The sequence below is a fragment of the Populus alba genome, chromosome 7, assembly GCF_005239225.2.
Source record: "Populus alba chromosome 7, ASM523922v2, whole genome shotgun sequence".
NCBI classification, from domain to species: Eukaryota; Viridiplantae; Streptophyta; class Magnoliopsida; order Malpighiales; family Salicaceae; genus Populus; species Populus alba.
The window spans coordinates 5439285-5449717 of record NC_133290.1 but is presented as its reverse complement, the minus strand read 5'-3'; positions in this window follow the sequence as shown (position 1 = coordinate 5449717).

The following is a 10433-nucleotide window of genomic DNA, read 5'->3' as shown; positions in this document are numbered from 1 at the left end:
AAATACCACAATCACCGACGTCCATACCGACAGATGTATCGACGTTAATACCGATGGAATAATTCCGTCGGTATATTGTCGGTGGCCAAATTTTACCGACAAAAATACCGACGGAATGTGCGAATTCCAAAGGGTGTGCATTGAATGTAGCTCTGACCGTGTCATATCACCGATAAATTTTTAGCAATTTACCGACGGATTTAATTTAAATAATAATAATTTTATATTTCCGTCGGTGAATCCATCGGTAAAATTGCACTATAAGTTCTTGCGTCCGCCCCTTCAGTTCATTTTTTCTTCTCCTCTGTTTCTCACCCAATATTCTTCAAGGTTTTGATTTTTTTCCTCTCAAATCTTCAAGGTTTATTGAATCTCTACCAAGTTTGGTTGTAAATCTTCATCACATTAAAGGGTATGTGTTTTTTTCTATTTCATTTTATTTTATTTATAGTTATTTTGATGCTTTTTATGTTTTTTGTTTTGTTGAATTTTTTTGTAATGTAGATAAATTTTTTGTTTCAACACATTATTAAGGTATGCATATTTCTTCCCTAAAGTCTATAGTTTTTTTTTTTTAATTATTGAATATTTTTTATTGTTGTATTGGCACAATTGTTATTAGTTAATTTATTGAATATTTGTTGTTAATGTTGAATTTACCTTAGAATTAGTAATTGCATATGGTGGAATAATTAGTAATTTAACTCTATTGTTGCATGATTTGTGTTTAATTATTTTCATTGTTTTTAATTGTTAGTTTATAATTCTTTTTTAATTTATTGAATATATTTTATTGTTGTATTGGCATAATTATTTAATAATTTGTTGAATTAATATTGTTAATGTTTAATTTAACATAGAATTAGTAATTGAATATGTTGGAAGAATTATTAATTTTATTCTATTATTGCATGATTTGTGTTTAATTGTTTCTATTTATTTTGAATTTATTGTTTTGTTGTATTGGCATAATTATTGAATAATTTGTTGAATTGTAATTGTTAATGTTTAATTTATCATTGAATTAGTAATTGAATATGTTGGAAGAATTATTAATTTTATTTTATTATTGCATGATTTGTGTTTAATTGTTTCTATTTATTTTGAATTTATTGTCTTGTTGTATTGGCATAATTATTGAATAATTTGTTGAATTGTAATTGTTAATGTTGAATTTACATTAGGATTAGTAATTGAATATGTTGGAATAATTCGTATAGATTGGGTGAATTGGTTGTGGCTATTGTTAATATTTACAGGTTTGTGGATTTGGGTAGTATCCCAGTATAGGGGAGGTGCTGCCGAATATTTTTTAACATTTGAATTTGATTATATAATTTTTTATATAAAATTGGTTAGATGCACAGAATGAAAACCAGAGCTTCACATCCGGTCGCATCAAGTTCATCTAGCAGCGAGGAAGATATTTCCAGCGCTGTTTCACATCGCAGAAGCGACGTGCCTTCGTAGCGGAATCAATTTACCCGCAAGTACGAGGCACAATGGAAGGACGATCTTTCAATGTAAGTTTTTTAAGGTTTTAGTTTTTTTTTAAACAAATTTATGAAGTCGCTATTTAATTAATTTCAATTCTTTTCAGGTTCACAAACATTGAGGCCGCCCGAGTTATATCATTGGCGTTTAAAGCGTCGATGGAGATTCCATTGTTTCAATGGAGTCAGATATCGAGGCATCCTGAATGGATGCCTCAAATCAATGCATGGTTTTCCAGATTTGAGGTTCGTGTTAATATATAATTTTTAGCTTATTTCAAATAAATTCTTAATATAATTGTAAATAAATTATTAACATTTTAAAAAATTATTTTTTATATACAGAATCGATTCTGCTGGAATGAGGAACATAACACTATTCTGAGGAGGGAGTGGGAAAATCACACGGCAACTAGGTAACATAAAAAACAATACAACTTTCATTTTAGATAAAAATTTATGTTTCAAAATGTAATTTTTGCTTGCATGAAGTAGGTTGCGTGATTTTTGGTACGAAGCCCAAAAAAAGGCTAAAAAAACTACGAAGGATAGGGGTTCCAAGGCTGGAATGATGTAGCGGTTTGGAGGGATTTCAAACCGATATACATCCCGAAGGATATATGGCCGCACTATCTTCAGCACGTGACATCTGAGCGGTTCACACGACACTTGTCACACCCCCCAAAAAAAATTATAAATTAAAGAAGGCACGACATCGGTTGGCGATTTTCGTAGTGTTCTGATGATTTGGTTCTTTTGGAGTCGCCACCTAGTATTTGGTCACTAGGAACCCTAACTGGTCTTTCAGAGATTCTAAGGCAAGGGACTGGTTGCGTAAAGGGAAGGTACTAGCACCCCTAATACGCCCTACCTGAGGTAAGCTGCTTGGTGTTTGGTTTGCTCTATAGTCTATGGTGTTGGTGTTTTCTAATCCCGTCAACTCGTAAATCGCAAGGAAAAGAGAATAAAAAAAACGAAGAAAATTTCACAATTCTTAAAAAAAACAATTACTTTTCACGACTCGTAAACCGTGGAGAGAAAAAAAAAAAAAATTTTTTGAAATGTTCTCGATCGCAACCAAAGCTTCTTTCAAACATGTGCGTTGATTTATTACTCCCGATAATATTTTGGATGTTCGTCCTTTTAAGGATTTCTTCATCCAAACATTAGCGGTGAACAATAACCACAACTTCTCCTCCCAAAATAAGATTTTTATAGTTTTTGGAATATTGGCCAATACCCTTTGGAGTTTTACAAACATGTTGTAAAATCCAGAAATGCAAGAAAATAATTTGTGTTTAAGAAATCTATGCGAAAACACATTTTCAAAACTTCCAATATTTTTTTATATAAAAAGAACATTCAAAACATGTTAGAGTATTGGCCGTATGCAACACGCAAGAATATATATATTTTTTTTAAAACAATCGGGTATTTTTAATACTGAATTTGTATCTCCACAGCATAAAAAATACAAACTAATATTAAGTCATTTTAAAAAGATGTAAAAAAAATCAACAATATTTTTAAGGAATTTTAGAAATTTTTTAAAGCAAAAAATAAATTTATCTTTGAAAATTTCGGGTGCCTCGACGAAAATCAGATATTTTAAATACTGAATTTATGCCTCCACAATATAAAAAAAAATACAAAACCCCCTTAAAAAATATATATATATGAAAGGAAAGTAACAACATTTTTTTTTAGATTTTTCAGATTTTTTTTATAAATATTTTTTATATATATATATAACATATACACACATATATATTATAATTTATAATAATATAATATATTATAGGGCTGGGCCGGCCCAAATGAATGGGCCACGCTCAGCCCCCAAAAAAGAGACGGGCCGATCTCGGCCCGCAAACAAACGTGGGCCGATCTCGGCCCGCAAACTCAAGTGGGCCGATCTCGGCCCGCAAACTCAAGTGGGCCGATCTCTGCCCGAAAAGCTCCTATGGTCTGGGCCAAGACCGGCCCAGACTTGCAAGGCTGGGCCAGCATCGGGCTGGCCCAGCGGCCCCAGGCCCAGCGGGGGGGGAATTAATCTTCTCCCCCCCGCCTCCTGCATGTAGAATGCATGCAGGAGGCAAATATTTGCAGAAAACAAAGAAAACAGGGGGGGAGAAGAAAACGTACCTGGCGTGGAGGAGGCGGTCGCTGGCGGTGGTGTGGCTCGTGCGCGGAGGCTCCGTTAGGCGGCGCTGCGGCTGTTCGATTCGCTCTCTCTCTTCGGTCTCCTCTCTCTCTCCTCTCTCTCCCGGTCCTCTCTCGGGTTTTTTTCTCTTTTCTTTTTTTTTCCTCCTCTCGTTCTCCCTTTTGGTTCTCTATTTATAGAACCATGGCGCGATTTCGACGTGGACCCAGGAGCGGGTTGAGGAGCGGCTGTCGGGGAGCGGCGGGCCTCCCTCGGCTTCGGTTTTTCGGGTTTTTTTTTTCTTTTCTTCGGTTTTCTTCTCTATTTATAGGGTCAGAACTGCGGGGGACCATCGTTAGTGCGGTGCAACGGCTGGTCGGCCAATGTTTAAAGGTGGTGGGGACGAAGAGAGAGAGGCGGGAAGATTTGAAAAAAAGAAAATGGTTTTCTTCTTCTGCTGCTCTTCTTCGGGGGGAAGGAGGAAGATGAACAGTGTCGTTCAAAACGACACCGTTCTGGTCTTCCTCTTTTTTTTTTTTCATATATGAAACGGCGTCGTTTTGGATAAAACGCGCCGTTTCATTTAAATGGGCAAACTTCAAATCAGTCCTCCGAATTCGGTCCCCGCCCCTCTTGTTGGCCGCCTTTTTCACTTTAGTCCTTGGCCTCTGATTTATGCAATTGAGCCCTCAATTGATTAATAAACTTTCAATTTCTTCAATTAGGCCCCTGAACCGAATAATTGCAGCCCCTCCATTTACGCGCCTCTTCCAATTTGGTCCCTGGTTTCGGATTTTCTTAATTAAGTCCCTAATTGGCCATTAAACTTTAATATTTATGCAATTAAGCCCCTGATTTGACCCAATAAATTCCTAAAAAATATATTTTGGCCCCAGAACTTAAATTTCTTCTAATTAAAGCCCAAATTGACTTAAAAATCAATTTTTCTTTCCATCAAATCTTCTATAAATTCAATCAAAAATCCAATTAAGTCCATAAACATTCAAATTTGGGCTTTTCTCCTCAAAATTCAAATTTTCTTATCAATAGGGCTTTCATCCTTTAAGAATATACTGTCAAAAATTCAATCCTTGTATTTTTAAATTCCTTGACCAAATTTCTGACTGTTTTCCGGGTGCTTCTGCCTTCCGTTATTTTTCTAACCTCCTTTGGCTATTTATTTTATTTATCATGGGGACCCAAAAATGGGTTACAACAGATGCCCCCTCTTTATAATACTTACGGAGCATGGGTTTTGCGCAGTAAGTGTTATAAAGATAAACCCACAACGGAACTCCCGAAACTGATCTGGTCGAAGCTTAACTGATCTGAAACCTTGTCTTTTGCAACAATCCTCTTTAGCCCAAAAACTATGATCCAAATTTAGTCATCTCGAGATCCTTATCCAGCGATCTTCTGAATTCTTACTTTAGTTTGATCAATATGGAAATTCATCCGAGATCCCATCTGGTGATCTCCTTTAACCTGGAACCCCATCTGGCGATTCCTTTACCCATAATCAATACACAAAATGTGTGTATGGTCTCATTATGATGGGTGACCTGCCCGAGTGGAAAAGGGAAAGAGTGGTCTCATTCTTTGGGTGACCTACCCAGGGGGGAGAATGGCCTCATTATTATGGGTGACCTACCCAGAAAAAATAATGGTCTCATTGTGATGGGTGACCTACCCAAGGAAAAAAGGAAGAGTGGTCTCATTCTTTGGGTGACCTACCCAGGGGAAGGAATGGCCTCATTCTTATGGGTGACCTACCCAGGTAAAAAAAAAATGGAGAATGGTCTCATTCTTATGGGTGACCTACCCAGAAAAGATAATGGTCTCATTGTGATGGGTGACCTACCCAAGTGGAAAAAGGAAGAGTGGTCTCATTCTTTGGGTGACCTACCCAGGGGGAGGAATGGCCTCATTCTTATGGGTGACCTACCCAGGTAAAAAAAAATGGAGAATGATCTCATTTTTATGGGTGACCTACCCAAGGAAAAAGGAAGAGTGGTCTCATTCTTTGGGTGACCTACCCAGGGGAAGGAATGGCCTTATTCTTATGGGTGACCTACCCAGGTAAAAAAAAAGATGGAGAATGGTCTCATTCTTATGGGTGACCTACCCAGAAAAGATAATGGTCTCATTGTGATGGGTGACCTACCCAAGAAAAATAATGGTCTCATTGTATGGGTGACCTACCCAGAAAAATAATGGTCTCATTGTATGGGTGACCTACCCAGAAAAATGATGGTCTCATTGTATGGGTGACCTACCCAGGAAAAATATGATAGTCTCATTGTATGGGTGACCTACCCAGGGGGAAGAATTCTTAGTAAACTCCAATGCTTTTCTAAGAAATGGTTTCAAAATGAGGTCCCTTCTGGTGACCTTCCTTGATGAATGTCGAAGCACGAGATCCCTTCTGGCGATCTCAGATAACTTGGAATCCCATCTGGCGATTCCTTTTATTACCAACATGAAATATGAGGTCCCATCTGGCGACCTCCAAATAGCGAAACACGAGATCCCTTCTGGCGATCTCAAACAACTTGGAATCCCATCTGGCGATTCCTCTTAACAAACATGAGATATGAGGTCCCATCCGGCGACCTCCAAATACGAGATCCCTTCTAGCGATCTCCATCAACTTGGAATCCCATCTGGCAATTCTTTTTATTCAAACATGAAATATGAGGTCACTTCTAGCGACCTTCATCGAAATACGAGATCCCTCCTGGCGATCTCAAACAACTTGGAATCCCATCTGGCGATTCCCTTTTATTGATTGCTATCGATGTCGTTCTTCTTGCTGGCAGGATTTGAAAAATATTATCTTCTCTTCTTGTTGTTCTAGAATCAACTCAATGATTCTTTCTTTGTCCATAATCTTGTTGGAATGCGCTAAGATCTCCCCCTGTAACGATCCAAAAAACATACATGCAATGATTTATGATTAGATGCAATGCATGCATTCGTACCTGGTTTTGAAACATAGGCCCCATCCTCTTCTTCTAGTTCATGAGACTCCCTCTTAACATGAACTTTGCTTTTGAAGTCGTATGTTGGATTCATCTCTTGTGTTGCCTATCATATTCTTGGAGAAGAAGTCTTTGACTTTCTTCAAGTAGTCCTTTTCTCAAAATGTATGACTTGTATTTGCCTCTTTGTCATGCTTTTGTCAAATGCTTTAGCTTGGTTTTCAAATCTATAGGCTTCCATCCAATTTTAAACACGTAAAACTTTTCATAAAACATCTCGGCTTGCCCCCAGTGTAGGGGTGCGATCCTAGTCTGGGTTTTTATATAGAGAAGAAATTCATTTCGACTCAAAACAAAACCACCAACAAAAAAAACTCTTTAGAGAGTGAAAGGACAATGATTTTTTTTTTTTTTTCAAAAATGCACATTGTTAGGATTGATAAACTCTATTTTTATCTTGAAAGAAAATTTACAGGTGATGTATCAATTCAAAGGTGAGGTTGTATTTCAAGGGTAGCTTTTCTTAAATTTCATATTAAACCATTTTATGATACTTTATTTGTAACCACTCAAACTTGTTCAAAAAGTGCATAATCTCATCATTTATTTAAAGAAAAAAAATAGGCTCAAAACATAAAATTCTGGCTGACACAATGAGCCCTGAATGCTCACTAGAAAAAATAAAAGCAATGACAAAAGCAATGACAAAAACATGCTAAGGCAAATAAAGTTGTTTTACATTTTGAAAACTACGAGAAGTTCTTGGGTCAACCCGTTCTGAAACTTCTTCTAGTATGTGGAAAGTGAACCGAGGCAATGCTTCATCTTCCTTCCCTACTTGCGTTTCCTTGTCTTCTCCTTCGATCTCGCCTTCTTCATTATCGACGATTCTTGACCAAGGTTTTCCAACCCTTTATCCCCTATCACTTTTGTCATGACCAGGCAATGGATTTGAACTGATATTGGGTGTGTCTTCAAATGACACCCATCCTATCTTGATGAGCTTTAACAACTTGTTCTTGAAATCATAGCACGTTTCAAGACAATGCCCGGGAATACCAGCATGGTACTCGCAAGTCAACTCGAGCTTATACCAGATGGGGAATGGTGGCTGTAGTGATAATGTAGGGATATGAGCTATTTGTCAAATGCTCAGTAGTTTGGCATATATGTCCTTCAGAGGCATGGGTAATGGTGGTAGTTGTTCTGAAATGTATCTTGTGTTTGGTCTTTGGTGGTTGTTTTGGGTGTTTGACTGGCCATTTGCTCGATTAGGTTTGTTCAAGTTTATGTGGGCCACAAAAGAGGTAGGTATTTGTGGGTTATATGAATCCGTTATCTTGTCATTGGACCCACCTTCGAAGTTGTTAACAGGACCCTTCAATTTTCTTTCCGAAAAAACCTTTTGTCTCCAATGGCTCAATTATGCGTCCAGCTTTAATCCCTTGCTCTATTCTTTCCGTTATGCGTACAACATCATAGAAATGTTGAGAAGAGCTACCCATTAAATGCTCATAGTAGGGTGTCTTGAATGTGTTGGCGAACAAAGTCACCATCTCCGTTTCTATCAAAGGGGGTTGCACATGCATGGCCTCGTCCCTCCACCTTTGCACATAAGCCCTTACAGATTCTTGGCTTCTCTTTTCCATTGACATAAGGCTCATTCGATCTAGAGCAATTTCCAAATTGAACTTGTATTGCTTAAGGAAAGCCTCAACTAAATCCTTCCATTTCTTGATCTTGGCATTATCCAGCCTCATGTACCAACTTAGCGCCGACCCCGATAGACTATCTTGGAAAAAGTAGATCAATAACTTATCGTCATGAATCACCTCAGCCATCTTATTGCAATAAGATCGAAGGTGAGTGTTTGGGCATTCCAACCCAGTGTACTTTATAAACTCCGGTATCCTAAATTTTTTTGGTACCGTGATGTTTGGTACCAAACATATTTCAGACGCTCGCATGGGGTCAAACCAGTCATTTCCCTCGACTGCTCTTAACCTTTCTTCCAAAGCCGATATCTTGTCATCATTCATAAAACCAGTGGACCTATTATCAGAAGGCCCATCTGCTGTGACGTGAGCTTGAGGGGGCTGAATGGGAATGGCAGGTGCAAAGTGCTGCTCCATCATTGAATCTGCCCCCAAGTTCTGAGATACCCCCGGGACATGAACTGACTGTGCTCCTATAGGTGGTTGGGTAGACATTCCCTCCCCGTTCTTGGCTCTTAAAAGTTGCTCAAGCAGATTGGTCAATCGAGAAACTTCATTTTTCACAGATTCCAACTCGGTCTGGTAGTGCGACTCTAAGTGAGCTCTTTCTTCGTTTTCCATTCTTGATCTGGATCGGGTTTGGTGGACTCTGGATGTGGGACCTATGTTTCACGATCTGCGACGATGCGTGCATAGATGTATGAGAGAAATGTATGATTGTGATGGATGCATGATTGAAAAATGCATGTTTTATTGGGTATGGATGCAGCCTTTTATTGGGTATGGATGCAGCCTTTTATTGGGTATGGATGCAGCAAGGATAGGTTCTAGTTCTTCTACGTGAGACATAGGGTAGGTTTACTACTGGGTCTCTAAAAGAGGGTCTCTTGCTGTTCCAGTGATCAACCTTCGTAAAGGCGATATGGAGGTCTAGCAGATAGAGGGATGGTACGTGTACCAATCACAATCAGTCTAAACACTCAGCAAAGAGTTGGGGTTTACACAAACTTAAACCTTGACTCAAGTCATAAGGCAAGCTGCTAGTCCCCCACTTAAACTTAGAGTTACATGTGTGTGCCCTCAAAAACATAATAATAATAATAAAGTGATGCATGACTATGCCATGTATGATAGAATGTAAAGATATATGTTAAAGCTTTTAAACAAAGCATCATAAGAAAACAAAAACCAATAACACATAACATAAACAAACAAACAAATCAAGCTTAGTCCAAGAGTCCCCAGTGGAGTCGCCATTCTGTCACACCCCCCACAAAAAATTATAAATTAAAGAAGGCACGACATCGGTTGGCGATTTTCGTAGTGTTCTGATGATTTGGTTCTTTTGGAGTCGCCACCTAGTATTTGGTCACTAGGAACCCTAACTGGTCTTTCAGAGATTCTAAGGCAAGGGACTGGTTGCGTAAAGGGAAGGTACTAGCACCCCTAATACGCCCTACCTGAGGTAAGCTGCTTGGTGTTTGGTTTGCTCTATAGTCTATGGTGTTGGTGTTTTCTAATCCCGTCAACTCGTAAATCGCAAGGAAAAGAGAATAAAAAAAACGAAGAAAATTTCACAATTCTTAAAAAAAACAATTACTTTTCACGACTCGTAAACCGTGGAGAGAAAAAAAAATAATTTTTGAAATGTTCTCGATCGCAACCAAAGCTCCTTTCAAACATGTGCGTTGATTTATTACTCCCGATAATATTTTGGATGTTCGTCCTTTTAAGGATTTCTTCATCCAAACATTAGCGGTGAACAATAACCACAACTTCTCCTCCCAAAATAAGATTTTTTATAGTTTTTGGAATATTGGCCAATACCCTTTGGAGTTTTACAAACATGTTGTAAAATCCAGAAATGCAAGAAAATAATTTGTGTTTAAGAAATCTATGCGAAAACACATTTTCAAAACTTCCAATATTTTTTTATATAAAAAGAACATTCAAAACATGTTAGAGTATTGGCCGTATGCAACACGCAAGAAAATATTTTTTTTTTTTAAAACAATATATTTTTTTTTGACGAAATCGGGTATTTTTAATACTGAATTTGTATCTCCACAACATAAAAAATACAAACTAATATTAAGTCATT